Source organism: Pinus tabuliformis, chromosome J, assembly GCF_031772625.1.
Source record: "Pinus tabuliformis cultivar Carrire ecotype Pingquan chromosome J, CPIR1, whole genome shotgun sequence".
NCBI classification, from domain to species: Eukaryota; Viridiplantae; Streptophyta; class Pinopsida; order Pinales; family Pinaceae; genus Pinus; species Pinus tabuliformis.
In genome coordinates this window covers 1502516924-1502533396 of record NC_142295.1, presented here as the reverse complement: position 1 = coordinate 1502533396, position 16473 = coordinate 1502516924, and the positions used below count along the sequence as shown (strand labels likewise).

At 36.7% G+C, this 16473-nt stretch overlaps 1 pseudogene; it reads right to left on the bottom strand.

Annotated features, from left to right (window-relative positions):
• Window positions 1-1993: 1993 nt before the first annotated feature.
• Window positions 1994-10606, bottom strand: LOC149233128 (cytochrome P450 71AU50-like; annotated as a pseudogene).
• Between the last annotated feature and the right edge of the window lie 5867 nt (window positions 10607-16473).

The window sequence follows — 16473 nt, the reverse complement described above, 5'->3', positions numbered from 1 at the left end:
TGGGGAGAGATGTAACGAACATTAATGGATCAATAGCTACACAAATATTGGCTTTTCTCACCCTTAAATAGAGAGATAAAACAATAGAGAAAAATGTCACCTCCATAAAGGCAAAAAAAAAGCAAAGGAGCACACAAAGAAAGGATAAGGATAAGCAAAAGCCAAGCTCGATGTGAACATAGCATAAAATATTCTATATCATTAATTCCTCCTCTTCATGTAGTTACGCTCGTAATTTGATATCTTTAGAATTGTCCAAATGTAATCCATTGATAAAATGGGTGTATCACTAATTTCAATTTTTTGTCTTGTGTTGATTGCTTGGAGATTATGTTGTCTATCTCAATTAATTCTTTCATTTTTTAGGAAAAGAACCAAATTTATTGAAATCTACAACTTAAATAAGTTACTTTAGAGAAAAATACCATAAGCAAATAGTAGATTGTCATCATTTTTTATGACACTGGAAAACCCCTTTAAATACAAAAATAATATATTTATTTCCCAAAAAAAATCATTAAAATCCCCTCTCAAAACAAAAATGATACATTTATTTCCAAAAACATATTCATTAAATTATATTAAAAAAATACCATAATAAAAACCATAAATTGTAACCATATTTACCACACTAAACTGCAAAATCCTCCTAAATGCTAAAATGATATATTCATGACTACAAAACCTTCCTAAATGCAAAAATGATATATTTATGAATAACTAAAAATATCAACCAATGAAATGACCATAGAAATATTTGACATATTTAGTGCATGCTTGTTCGTTTACATTCTCCACTGAACCCTTCATTACTTAAAAAAAAAACTACCATATTTGTTTACGCACTTCTCAAAAAAAAAAACTACCATATCTTTTTACGAATTTCTCATGATAGAACAACTTCACCCCTCATTAAAACCAACCTTGAAACTCTTTCTATGGATTTTGTCTGCGAGTTCATTGCAGATTATTATATGGTTTTTTCCATATTTATTGTATGGCTATTTACAATATGCACACACAATTATACAATTTTATGTGATATATATATAAATAATAAAAGAAATATTGATGATCATGACATCTTATATATCGTTTTTACACGTTTTCTTAACCTATCAAGAGATTGTTCTAGTTTTTCAATTAAAGATAATGGTGTTAAGAATGTGTTTGGCCTTTCTTCTTGCCAAGGTTTCAACATAAGTTCATGTTTTGTGAGCAATTCAACATATTTCTTTACAGGTTTTGTATTCCCCATTCCCATGGAACATGGGAACTCCAAAAAAAAACTATCTTCAAAGCTCCAGGAACTTTCCCAAGCTCCTAATGCAGCTCCCGCTGAAAAGGGAATGTTCCCATACAATTCCAAAGCCCCTGAGAATGAACGGGTTTCCCACCTCTCAAAAGGGGTTACCATGTAACAAAGGAATTTAGTCTCCATCCCATTCAAATTTCTTAGAAAATCTTGAAACTCTTTCTATGGATTCTGTTAGATGAACTTAAATTCATTACAAATCTATCATTAAATGTATGGCTTCTTCCCAACTGAACATAATTGTAAATTTACTTATTATTTTGGAATATGTTAATTGTTTCAGTTAGTCATATGGTTGGTATGGAGATATTTTTAAAATAATTAAATTATTTTAAAATAAAATTTTAATGATAATATCAATGGGACAGATTATTCCTTCTTCCATTTGATTAGTATTAATATTTGATAGATTATTTTTCCATCCAACATTGAAACTGCCAAATTTATTTTTCATCTAACATTGAAACTAGACAGATTTAAACTCTCAAGAAAGACAACCCTATAAATATATACATGCATCAACAATTACAATATAGAAAGCCGAGGAGTTGTAGCAATATATACATACATCAACAATTACAGTACGGAAAGCCGAGGAGTTGTAGCAACATATACATACATCAACAATTATAGTACGAAAAGTCGAGGAGTTGTAGCAATATATACCAACATCAACAATTATAGTACGGAAAGCCGAGGAGTTTGAACAACACATAGATCCTTTACCCGGGATACTATAATTCGTTCATTCTTTTCAGACATGTCCATTTTTTCTTCATTCATATCATCAAGAAGCCTCCAATTGAAACACTGCAAGAGCTTCGCCACAACAAACTCTACAACGATCATTGTTGTTTGTTGTTCGGGGCATCCTCTCCTACCCGCTTTGAAAGGAATCAACTCAAAATTTTCCACTTTGGCGTCTAGGAACCCTTCTTCCATGAATTTCTCTGGCTTGAAACTTTCAGAATCCTCCCCCCCATGACCTTGGGTTCCTTCCAATTGCCCATGCATTCACCACAAGCCGAGTTTCGATGGGGATTTCGAAGCCCAACACATGGCACGTTTCCATTGATATGTGGGGAAGTAATAATGTTATGATAGAGAGTCTAAACCAGGAGAGTCTGGCTCTACAGAACTCTCTACATTGTCCATGTACATCACACATTAAATAGCACACACAATTTTAGGGAAGTTAGAACCATACCCTAAGAAATAGAAACTAATTTCTATCCTGAGGTACCGTGAACCAATTCACTATTCTAGGATGTTCTCCATTATATCTAACAGTACCCCTTAATGGAGAAGGGGTTCACAAATATGTCTAACATCTCCCTAAACATTTCAAACTTAATTTTGCCAAGAGGCTTAGTGAAAATGTCTTCAACATTATCACATGTATTACAATATACTAGATGGATTTCTTTTGATTTCACTTTCTCCTTGACAAAGTGGAATTGTGTATCAATGTGTTTAGTGTTCTTTTGAAACACCAGATTATTAACAAGTTTGATTGAAATTTGATTGTTGCATCTGATTGTTGTTGCATCTTTCTATTCTTCCCCAACATCCTCAATAAGTCTTTGCAACCAAACTACCTCACACATTGCTGCGCACATGGCTTGATACTCTGCTTCCACTGAAGACAAGGAAACTATGTTTTGTTTCTTATTGCTCCATGTAATTACCCCGGATCCAATGTTGAATGCATAGCCTATTATGGATCTACAGTCATCTACATTTCCAACCCAGTCGAAATCTGTAAATCCTGTCAATCTAACATCAGGGGAATCAGTATAAATAATACCATAGTCTATAGTACCTTGTAGATACCTCAAAACCCATTTCACTGCATTCCAATGACTCTCAATTGGCTTGGACATGTATTGACATAGCACACTAATTGCATAAGCCAAATCTGGTCTAGTAGTGGTCAGGTAGATTAGGCTCCCAACCAGTTGTCTATAAAGTGTCGCATCTACCTCTTTAGAGCCATCCTCACTCTAAAGTTTAATGTTCTGTTGTAATGGTACTGCTGCAGCCTTACACTGATCTATCCTGAATCTTTCCAGTAGACCTTTGACATACTTACCCTGGGACAGAAAAGTCTGTCCTGAATCTCTCCAAATCTCAAGACCCAAATAATATCTTTATTCACCAAGGTCTTTCATTTCGAACACCTGTGACATTTTTTGCTTGATTTATCTTATTAGAGCAATAACATCACCTGTAAAAATTAGATCATCTACATACAAAGAAATCAACACTATGTGCCCCTGTTCATCTTTCATGTTATACAGATTAGGGTCATTTTTACTTCTGTTGTAGCCAAGTTGCAGAAAAAATGAATCAATCTTTTCATACCAGGACATGGGTGCTTGATTTAGCCAATATAGAGATTTCTTTAATCTACAAACTAAATGTTCTTTCCCTTTTTGGACAAACCCCTCGGGTTGCTCTAAATAAACCTCCTCTTTCAATTCTCCATTTAAAAATGCAGACTTTACATCTAGTTGGTGAATCATCCAATGTTTCTTAGTAGCAAAAGCAATTAACATTCTGATGGTATTTACTTTAGCTACACGGGCAAAGGTTTCTTCATAGTCAATACCTTCTTTTTGTGAATACCCCTTTGCTACCAATCTAGCTTTTAATTTATCTATGGTTCCATCTGCATTAATCTTGGGTTTATACAACCATTTACATCCTATGGTTTGTTTCCCTCAAGGAAGTTCAACCAGCTCCCAAGTGTTGTTCCTGATTATAGATTCATATTCCATAGTTGTTTTCCATTCACTACATTCATTTGCTTCCTTATAACTAGATGGTTCTACAACATTCATCATACTAGTTATGAGAGAATTTTCCCTGTATCTTGCTGGCAACTGAGCTTTCCTACCAGATCTCCTGAGTGGTGGGGTAGCTTCAAACCTTGTCTGATCATCATTTTCTAGACTTGGATTGATAGCTACATCATCTTCTTTTCCTTCCTACTATTGTTGCTACTACATCTGTTGTTGCTTATTTCCGTCACCTGATTCATCACATCCTTCTTCCACCAAGAATGGAATACCCCATTCCTCATTGGGCTTATCATATTCTGCATGATCCTGCTCATGGAATATGACATCTTTACTAACGAAAATCTTATGAGTAGAGGGATTAAATAATCTATAAGCTTTATATTGTGAACAATTCCCTATATATGTACATAAGATGGCTTTTGAATCTAGTTTTCTTATGTCTTCCTTTGGAATATGGGCAAATGCTTTAGACCCAAACACTCTTAAATGTTTTACTGTAGGTTTAGATCCATATAATGCTTCATAAGGAGTTTTAAACTCAAGACTCTTTGTAGGACTCCTATTTTTCAAATAAATTGTATTATTCAATGCTTCAACCCAAAAACCATTCGAAAGATCCTTACCTTTCAACATGCTCCTAGCACATTCCACCAATGTTATGTTCTTTCTTTCCATTACTCCATTCTACTAAGGAGTATGGGGTACTGTGAATTGTTGTAATATCCCATGGTCTTTACAATACTTGATAAGTTCATCCTTTTTGTATTCTTCCCCTTGATCGGAGTGGATAAATTTTACATGCTTCCATGTTTTCTTTTCAATCATGTTTCTGAACTGCTTAAAGTAATCAAATTTGTGACTTTTCTTACTCAAAAGATATACTCAAGAAAACTTTGTGTAGTCATCGATAAACAATAAAAAATAAAGTGCACCTCCTAATGACTTTGTTTGCATGGGTCCACAAAGATCTGTGTGCACTAATTCAAGTATGTCTCTCTGTTTCTTCTCTACTCGAACAAGGAATTCCTTTATATGCATCTTTCCTAATGTATAGGCATCATAATCATTGTGCACTTGTTTTAAGATAGGAAGATCTCTTACCATTTCCTTTTTTTTGAAGTAACAACGAATCATTGTAGTTGATATGACCAAATCTCTGATGCCATATCTCTTCTGTAGTCAAACTCACTGTTGTCAAAGCTCGAACTAGCGCTTGTCTTACATCCAATTTGTACAGACCTCTTGTTCAAATTCCTGTAGCAATAGTCTTCATGCCATCTAACAAATCTTTAATATAACAGTTAGATTTAAAAAATTCAACTTTAAGATCTTTATTTGTAATCATGGATACAGAAATCAAGTTCTTTGTTACACTAGGCACATACATGACATTATGAATTTGTCTTATAGTACCATTAGGTAAAATGACAGAAACTTTCCCACACCCTTTGATCTGATGACTTCTATCATCACCTAGGTAGATTTGTGCTCCATCGTTGATTTCTTTAAAATCTTCGAACCATTGTCTATTTCCCGTAATATGTGTTGATGCTCCCGAATCTACATACCAGATGTCTACATCAACATTCTCATCATAGTCTACCATGAACAATCTGAAGTTCTACTCATGATTATCATTTGTGAAATGACCTGCATGTATTTTCTTCTTCTGTTGTTGTTCATGATATTTCTTCTTCCTACACTCCTTAGCTATATTACCAAGTTTTTCGCAATAAGAACATTTAATTACATAGTTGTTTCTATTCGGATGCATACCTTAAGTCTGATTTGGTATTTTCTGTGAGTTTCCTCCATTTTGTTGTTGCGGATTTCCTTTTCTTTTGAAGAAGTTCTTTTTTGCTATCAACGTAAGATTTGCACTGTGGGCTTCAGAGTCGATCTTCTTTCTACTTCTTGCATTAATATTCTTGTCAGTTCTTCAAAATTTGGGATTTTCTCTCGCGCATTTATCCCAGTGATAAACATTTGTTAGTCATCGGTCACACCATTCATGGTATTTGTTACTAGATCTGTATTTGCAACTATTTCACCAATGTCTGCCAATTTTTTCTTCAGATATTTGATCCTCGCTATGAAGGCAGCAACAGTTTCATTCTCCTCCATCTTCAGGGATAATATCTTACTCTTCAGGAACATAAGACAATTTGTATTCTTGATCTCATACAAATCCTTTAAAATTCCTGAGATTTCGTTTGTTGATTTACATTTTGTGATATGTGGTATGATGCAGTCTTTCACTGACATCTTCAGCAGTGTCTTTGCTTTACCTTCTTACTTCTCCCAAACTAGGATCAATGCTGATCCAGCTGTTGGCTTCTGCTCATCCCCATTTGCAATTGTCCAAGAACTTTGCACTTCTAACAGAGTCTGCATCTTCAATTTCCAATTCGCATAATTGGAGCCATCGAGTTTGTTATGCTCATTCAAGTATGCTTCAATCATTTGATTATTCATCTCGGCAATTAAAAAAAAAATTGATGCGTAAAAAAATATATGTTAGATCTACCCGAGATCTATGTCAAAGATAGAAATCACTGATCTCCGCGAGTCCAATTTCTGGTATTTTCAACAGCCTCTAACACTGGTTGATCCCTTGCATTCTGCACGCCCTCTCCACGCGGCCTCCGGGCAAGTCTACACCACACTGCGTGCTCTCCACGGCAGTCCTGTGAGGAACCACATACAGGGTCGTCGCAACCTTCTCTCCACAGACCTCTGTCTCCACGCAACCTTCTCTTGGCAGTGACCGCCAAGACGCAACCCTTTTTTTTTGTTTGCACGGTCGGCGCGATTAGCCAACACAGATTTGCGATGGGCGATGCGATTATCCAACACGGATTCACGATGGTCTTCCAAAATAAAATGGGGAAGGCTCACAGTGGGATCAGTGCGATTTTTCCTCCAAACCACGCAACGATTTTGCCTCAGGCGCGTCGGACAAATCCCTCACTCAGCGAATAGGTTTCTCAGCTCTATCGCTTTGATACCATGTTAAAAAGCAATGTTTGAATTAATAAAAAACATCCACTGGTCAGCTCTATAGAGAATCTGAATGAGGAGAGTCCGGCTTTTCAGAACGCTCTACATTGTCCATGTACATCACACATTAAATTGTTGGAAAATGTAACTCCTACTTGTCTTAGTTGTGATTCTTACTAAGTTAAGGAGTCTATTCCTAGTAGTTAGGATCTATTTCCTACATTGGTGTGTGGTTGAGATATTCTCTCAACCAACAGATTGTGTGTCCAAGATAGCTTACCTATCTTGAGACAACGCTTCTTATATATATGTAATTGCATCTGATTAATAATTAAAATATGGATTCTCATATTTTATCATGGTATTAGAGCCTTGAGGGCGTGGCCCCTTGTGGGCTTGGCAGCTCCTGGGCTGAAGAAAATAAAAAGTTTAATAATTATTTTGTTTGTTTTCGTTTGTTGTTATTGCTATCTCTCATCGTCGGATTGAAAATGGGAAAATGAGCTCTTATACCAATAAAAAATACAACATAAAAGATCTCGAAGATTATTGGATTATAGGAACACTACTTTGTGGCCCCAGCTCCTAGATTCATAAGAAAAAAAGATGAATCTGACCAACACAAGGCCTTAGAGCCTGGGATCACCACAAAAAAAACTAGATCCAACAATTAAATACATTATTGAGCAGAGGATCACGCTCGTAGAGGAGCCATCTAGCATATTGATAACAAAAATACCATCGATCTCCCATCTACCCATCCGGAGAGATTGTTTATTGCAAACAATGAGATCTACAAGACACTAGTCAAAATAACTCAAAGGAAAATCTTTAACCCATTATTGAACGAGGTGTGGACTCCATTGGTGAAACCCTTTTTACTCGCCATATGCATAGATCTCGACACAGGAAATTTCCTTTGTGAATAACAAGATTAGACTCGCGTACCGCTCTGACGGTCCTGCAAATCCTAATGCAATGGAAAACCCTATCAGAGCTCATTTTCCCATTTTCAATCCGACGATGAGAGCTAGCAATAACAACAAATGAAAACAAACAAAGTAAAATATTGTGTGTTGAAATAAAGCAGACTCATAGTATATGTCACATACAATTGTAAGCATGTCTAGGGTTTTTTATAGTGGTCTTTGTAAACTGTGTACCTAGTAAGTCCAGAGTTGGAGTGTGAAATGTAACCCTTGTAAGGCATGTCTATCCCCATACAGTTCGTGGTAATCTAAAAACCACTTTGTATTTGTAGTGTTGGTTTGTGGTAAGCCAAAAACCACGTGTAATAGTGAAGTGGGACATAGATTCTTGTTGGCATGGTTTAGGGTTAGCTGAGAAAATCCTCTACCTGGTTGAGTCGGGTCTTTAGAGTGCCCGAGTGGCAGGTTTGTAGCCCAAAGTGGCTAGAGTGCCCTAGCGACAAGTTTGTGGCTCAGAGTGGCTGGAGTGCCTTCGTCGTTGAGTTGAGCCTTCGTGGTTGTGTTGAGCCTTGGTGGCTGTGTTTAGCCTTCGTGGCATGGTTGAGGGTGATCCGATAAAACCCAATGCATGGTTACGGGTAATCCGACAAAACCTAGGTTAGCAATGATGGAGGGGGATTTACAGGTACAAATACAGGTGTGCAGTTATAATGGTTGAAAGAACCATGTATGCGAAGGATATCCTACAAGACTGGCGGTTGCAGCGGTTGGCACCCATGCATTTCAATAGATGGTTGTTCTATTATATGGACATCAACATATTATTTTTATGTTTGACCACAACTAGATTTTGCAGATTGATATTGAGAGAAGTAGTCATTAAGGGGGAGTGTTGGAAAATGTAACTCCCACTTGTCTTAGTTGTGATTCTTACTAAGTTAAGGAGTCTCTTCCTAGTAGTTAGGATCTATTTCCTACATTGGTGTGTGGTTGAGATATTCTCTCAACCAACAGATTGCGTGTCCAAGATAGCTTACCTATCTTGAGACAACACTTCTTGTATATATGTAATTGCATCTGATTAATAATTAAAATCTGGATTCTCATATTTTATCATAAATAGCACGCACGGTTTCAAGGAAATTAGAACCATACCCTAAGAAATAGAAACTATTAGTATCCTAAGCTATCCTGAACCAATTCACTATTCTAGAATATTCTCCATTATCTCTAACAATAGAGGCCCCACCGGGTGAAGTCTGAGCTTTTCTTTCACCACAGCTTGTAAATAAACGAGACGAGGCAGATTAGATTCTTGTACCACACGCCCCATTCCAAGTATGCGTTCCAGCTCTTCATGAAGTTTCTTCATCACTGGCGGGTTTCTCAGCAATTCAGAGATTGCCCATGCTATGCTTGCAGAGGATGTATCCAACCGAGCGGGCAAGATATTCGGAGATTGCCCATACTATGCTTGCAGAGGATGTATCCGACCAAGCGGACAAGATATCCTGCCAATAAAAGACATCCAAATCAAATCAATTTCACCATTGTCATATTTTATGGACAACCATAGAAACCTAAATCGCTAGAGAATCCATAAATGCTTGTGTGAAGCAACAAGTAATATACATAAATGAGAGATTTTATATTATCTCGCGTAATTTGGAACCCCAAATTCTCATCCGCTAAGGCGGTGAGAAAAACATCCACAAGGTCTGGCATGGCGTTGGGGTTATTCTGCGAAAAGTGTTCCTCTAGTATCTTCTCTAACAAGTCGTCTTGGATCTTGTGTCTGTCCTTCAATCGACGGTTAAGACCTTGAAGATCCATCCACGCCAAGTATGGTATGTAATATCCGATGTTAAAAAACCCTGCTAACACAAACGTTTCCTTGATCATTGAGTTGATCTCAATGCCACCAATTAGGTCTTGGTCACAATACTTTTTACCGAAGGCAATCCTGCAGATTATATCAATCCCAAGGGCTGACACCGCCTTGCTAATGTTAACGGGTGAAAAGCCCTCATGATATGAAGTAACAATAGCGCGAATCATAGTAGAGACTTCCTCTTCTTGTATGGAGTGAAAGGAAGCTATGCGTCTTGAGCTCAGCAACTGTACGACGCAGAGTTTACGCATTTGCCTCCAGTAGCGGCTATAGGGAGAAAATGTGATGTTGGAGGAGTTGTACCACAAGTACTTAGTGGCGGAGGATGGAGGTCTTCTGGCGAAAAGCACATCATGTCTCTTGAGGAACTCCTTGGCCACATCTGGAGAGGAGACGACTAAGGTGAGGGCGGAGCCGAGGCGTAGAGACATGAGTGGCCCGTATTTGAGACAAAGCTCTGCCAACGCTTTGTGTGGAAGTTCTCCCATCATGTGAAGGTTTCAATAATCGGAAATGCAAACGGCCCCGGAGGCAACCTCAATTTTCTTCCCCTGAAGAAGAATGCCCAGGCCGCCACCAATGCAAGGAGAAGAGCAGTACTGGTGAGTTTAACGCAGAACTCTAAGCATCTCTGAACTGCTGGGTCAGAACCCAACTCGATCGCCATTTTCAGTCTCTACAAGCTCCTCCTGGTATGTTGAATTTATTGGTCAGAACCCAACTCGATCGCCATTTTCACTCTCTACAAGTATCTTGAATTTAATGGTCAGAACCCAACCCTATCGCCATTTTCACTCTCCACAGGCTCCTGGTATCTTGAATTATTGCTTCGTTGACGGCTCATATTCCTACGTAGAGGAGCTTGCTCAAATTGTAGATAAAAATTTATTTTGAAATATCTACAATTATGTCGTATTCAACGCCAAACAATGATGTAATATCACCATGGACATTAGATAAGGCAGATCGGTAAGGAGGAGTCTAAAATCAGGAACTGTAAGCATTATTAATCAATTGCAAACACAAATGTGTGTTACAAGTGGTGGATATATGTCATATTTGATCTATCATAAACGCAAACGTGTCTTTTATAAATAGAGTTACGTTCCACGTGTTGGATATATATATATTTTTTATATATATCATAAATGCAAACATTATATAAGGGAATTGTTTTTAGTCTGATTTATGTTATTTAAACTGGTTTTTTATGGTATATATGGATTCAGCACTGTGAAAAATCTATAGGGTACTTTGATTAGCTTGTGATTTCAATAAATTTTTCGTGGATTTTAGAGAAATTAAACCGGACAAACTACCTGAAAAGCTTCCAAAAGTCTCATTAAATACTCCATTGGAGTTACCTTTAGTTGTTATTTTGAGTGAGATGATGTTAAGAAATATTATTGTAATGACTATCTGCTTATGAATATTGTTATATTGATCTGGGCTCATCTTCAAGTCCAAAGATGGTTTCTTTGGAAAATGTAGATATATTATTATTTAAGGATTCTTGATTCTTAAAAAAATTGATTAATTTACAAGTTTTAAAGAAATTCAAGATTATGGCAATGAGTAACTATATATATAGTACCTAGATGAATCAATGCTTGGGAACTAGATTACCATTATAACTTTTAAGTGCTTATTATACCTTTTGCATAAGTGAATAAGAGGATTTGAACTTTGAACCTACTTCATTTTCACAACCATTACCAATTAAACTTCTTAAAAACTAATAATACTAATAACATATTTAATCATATTTAAAAAAAATAATAATAATAGTAATATATTAAATATTTATTTGTAAAATATTATTCTATAATAATATTTAAAAACAAGCTATAGATCTTTAATTGTTATTTCATAAAATTAATTAAAAGTATCTCATCTAAATAAACAAAAATAAGAAAATGATGATAGCACATTCAATGAACTAGCAAGAAAATTCAATGAACCTGAAAGGACATTGTACCCCATTACAGTGCCATATTAGGAATCATATCGTTACAAGATAGGATTTACACATTTATTTTTTACATTCGGTTTTTACCATCTCACCTTCTTACAAAGATAGCTTTAAGATTATAATCATAATATTTATATGTTTAAAAATGACATGATATTTCTATTGCTCAAATGTTATAAAATTATAATATGTTATTAGATCATGTTTAATTGTGTTATTAAAGTATGAGAGTGATCTAAGCGTAAATTTTTTATGAGTTTGACATTATTTAAATGTTTTGTATAGTTATTTAATTTTTAATTTTTAGATTTTTCATAAAAAAAAATTACGGGCATGAGCAAAATTTCGATTCAATTTTGATGACGGGCAACAATGTTACACATCATACTCGGTTGTAGAATGAGCCTCTCGACTCAAAAATTTTTTATATTTATTGATTGCATTAAAACAAATTTGTATTAATTAAATATATCAAATAATATTTATTTACTATATTAAATTATTTTTTATAAACTACATAATAGTTTGTTATATAGTATATTATTAAGACAATTTTCATATGAAGGTTGTTACTAGATTTAGTTAACGCAAAATAAAAAGTAAAAATAATTAAAGGATAATTTATAATATTGATGTATTGACTTAAATATTAACAACTAGAATCCATGTGGTTTTGGCTAGTGAAATTGGTATAAAAATACTTTTAGCATTAAAATTATTGGGTAGCTCGAGAAACAATACATTTGTTGATAGATTTTAATTGTTTAGAGAGAACCAAAAGACTTCATTTAATTGTCAGCTCGGGGTTCTGTTGTGCTCTACAACAACCCCCCATTTCATATCATTTTTATTCACAAAACTATCATATGAAATGGGTCCCTTTAGAGTTTGATTGGTATCAATATTGTATTATTTTAAAAAGGTCCAAAAACCAAATGAAAACATTATAAAAAAAAACCTTTTTGAAAAACCCATTTTGATCAAATAAATCAATCTTTTATCATTGCGATAAAGCGATCGCAAGATCGCATATCGCAATGACATAAGGAACATAAGTAAGTGGCACATTGGTTTCTGCTGATGCGATATCGCTATCGGCTATCGGAAATACTCTATGCACATCCTTTAAACGCCCCCAGGCCATTTCCCCGATGCGATGCGATATCGCTATCGGCAATCGGCGATATACTATCCATGTCTCATGTAATGCCAATACTCCCGATACGATGCGATATCGCTATCGGGGATCGGAGTTTCAAAAGGTGTCAATATAAGAGTTTTAAGCTTTCCCCGATGGCCGATTGCGATAAAGCGCAGATTTCAAAAAGCCGTTAAAATGGAGGGATATTACGATCAATTCATATTAAAAGCTTGATCTGTCAAGCAATGATTCACCTGCGCTCAACCGCCAAAACATCTATAACACGCTTAAACAAATCATTCGGCTGATTAATGGTATAATGGGCATTTAAGGATTGGCAGGTTTTAAACGGTCATTTAATGAAATTGTAAGTCCTAAAATCTTCCTATGGATTATATCCGCGGCCATTTTAAAAGTTAATCTCTTACCACGCATCGGTCAATATATCTCATCACATTGAAGTTTTCATTGCCAATTCTCTGTGTTACGTTTATCTTCACTTCTGTGCAGAATTCATCCAAAGAAGAAAACTCAAGCAAAATGGGGAAGAAATCTAAGAAGACCACAGGCGCTTCCGTTGCGCTAGCCGCAGGACAAGCTGTCGCTGATCCCTCAAACAAAAAGAAAGGATTGATTTCGGATACTACATGTTCTGGTCTCGGCAGAAGTACTTGGCAAAGTACCTACAACTTGATTGAAATCGAAGAACCTAAAGTGACAACAGTAGAAGCTATTGCAGATTCAACTCGAAAATCTGATGCCACTCTAAAGGACTTAGCTGACTCCTTCCTTCATCAGATAGCAGCTAGGGAACAAATTTTTCCATATACAGATGTAGTGCGGTGGGCATTTGAGGAAATTCCAATCATGGATACAACCTTCCGCACCAGAGACGGGAGAATTTTTGGGTCATTCAAGGCTGATGATTTAAGGCAAATGTATCATTTGCCTGAGCCAGAGACGAAATACAATAAGGCATTCCTGGAGAAATTTTGGAATGAGAACGAAGTCGAATCCGAACCCATCCGGGATTGGAGACAAAATCCGGCAAAGCACAAACATGAATCTTCCGGTAAGTACTCGGTTGATTCCCTGGCTTCTCCTTATTGCTACGCTGGAATAATGATGTGTAGATTGTGGGGATTGCATGATTCTTCTAATTTCACTATAGAAATGGTTCCTTTAATGGAAGCGGCATGCAACAGTATAATAATGGATTGGGACACTATTCTGTCAGATAAACTTGACACAGCTGTTCTTGAGTTTAGGAATAAGACCCGCATTTCTGAAAGGATAATTCCCCCATTTTATTACAGTGCCTATATTTTAGATACCTTATGTTTTAACTCTGAATTTCCCGTGCTCGGCTGGAGGTGGATGCCACAAGACTCCATGCCTATTCACATTTGCCACCAAAAATTATGGAAATCCTCTTACAAGCACCATTTGTATCAAGTCTGCAATGGCTTTATGTTGCCTATTTATTATTCTACTTTTGATAAACCTATCCCTAAGATTTCCTACCAAGCTGGGATTGATTTAACAGCAGTAGGGAGATGGTTCGGGGAGGAGAAGTTCACTTATATAAGAGTTTTCGGTAGCCAAGCCGAACCTCATGTCCTCCCTTTATACATACCTGATAAACTGCTAGCAAGGGAAATCGCTTGCCAGATCATCGCTGAGAGTGTCACACAGACTCTCAAGAAGAATAAAAAGCAGGGCTGGCCCTCTTTTCCTTTGAGATGCGGTGTCTATACCTTGCATGATCTCAAGCATGCAGAAAAGGAAGCTACGAAGATTAAATCATTAACTCTGGCAACTCTCCCTAATAGGCAATTTGATCCAAGCAAAGTTGCCTATAATGCACTAGAACAGGCCAAGTTATCAAAATTTGATCATAAAGAAGATATGTTTGATGACCTGTTCTCCTCTGCTGAGTCAATAATGCAGGTTAAGGCATTTTCTAGAATGAAATATCAAGACGAAGGGTTGGTCGAGTTTAATAGACTTAGAGAACAGAGGTTGCAAACTCTGCCTCTAGATCTATTAGCAACAACCCCAACAACTTCGACAAGCGAGCCTGAACGGCAACAGTCAAAGGAGCCTCAGGTTACAACAATAGAACCAGAAAAGCCACAGGAGGAAACTCAGACTACAGAGTAGAAGAAAGTGCAGGAAGAGACCCAGGTGAAAGAGCAGAAACAGACCACCACTGAAGTAAACGTGGATACTCATATTGACCCAAAATTGCTCCAGGAATGGCAGCAATTTACCTCTATTATCAGTGGTTTGGAATGTTGAAAGGACACTGAAACTTCAAAGGCAACAGACACACACGAAACCACTTCACCACAGGTTCTGAGTGGAACCAGCGGCCCACCCATGTCAAAAGAGGTAGAGATAATACCAAAAGACCCCTCCGATCAAATCATTTTGCAGGTAGAAGAGATTCCTCTCTTGGATGTCTTCTACAGCCCAAGGCATAAAGCTGTAGTTAAACGGCAAAGGAAAAGAAGAAGGACTGATCAACCTTCCCTTTTACCAGAACAGACGGTCACGGGCAATGTGGTTTGGAAGGAGGAATTTGACCCCTCCGATGACCTAAAAAAACTGTCACAATATGTTGGAGCCTATTCGGCAACGACAATAGATAATGCATCGGAGGTGAGTCTTTTGCTGAAAACAAGGGATCAGGAAATTTTCGTGTTACAGGCGCAACTGACTGAAGCAAAGCAGAAAGCAGAGCAAGCAGAGCAGCAATTGTTGACGCAACAGCAATTAAACAGTCAACTAACTCAACAATTGCAGGCAGAAAAACAAAGGATTGACCAAAGCGCAATCGAGAAGCAGAAAGAATTATTAGAGGCATTGGCACAATTGAAGGCAGCGAATGAGCAAATGGTGAAAACAAAAGATGAGCAAATTGCTCAATTATCAGCACAGCTCGAGAAAACAAAGGGCGTTCCACAAGTGGCTGAATTCAGAGTAGAAGCACTACAAATAAATACTGCATTAATATCCCAAATTAAGCTTCTATGTCAACAAATCGCCCAGGCAGAGCCACTACGTGAATTAACGACATCCATAAGTAATAAAGTAGACAAGGCTAGGACTGAATTGGATCAAGCTGAAGAAACGATAGCTGCATTTCTCGACTGGCAAGATACTGATCAAGGACAAGCGGCGAATTTACCAAGAATCTTAGAGGCACATAAAGATATACTTTTTACAGAATGGCAGTCCCAGTTAATGAAAGCAGAGAGGGCAGTTTCAAGATGTAAATCAACTTCAAGAAATTTAGTTGAATTAGTCAATAACACTCTCTACTTATCAAACATGATTTCCCAATGCACACCATGAAAATTGACAACAATGAAAACATTGGAGCAATCATGTTATCCAGATTTAGAGGAAAAGGGGA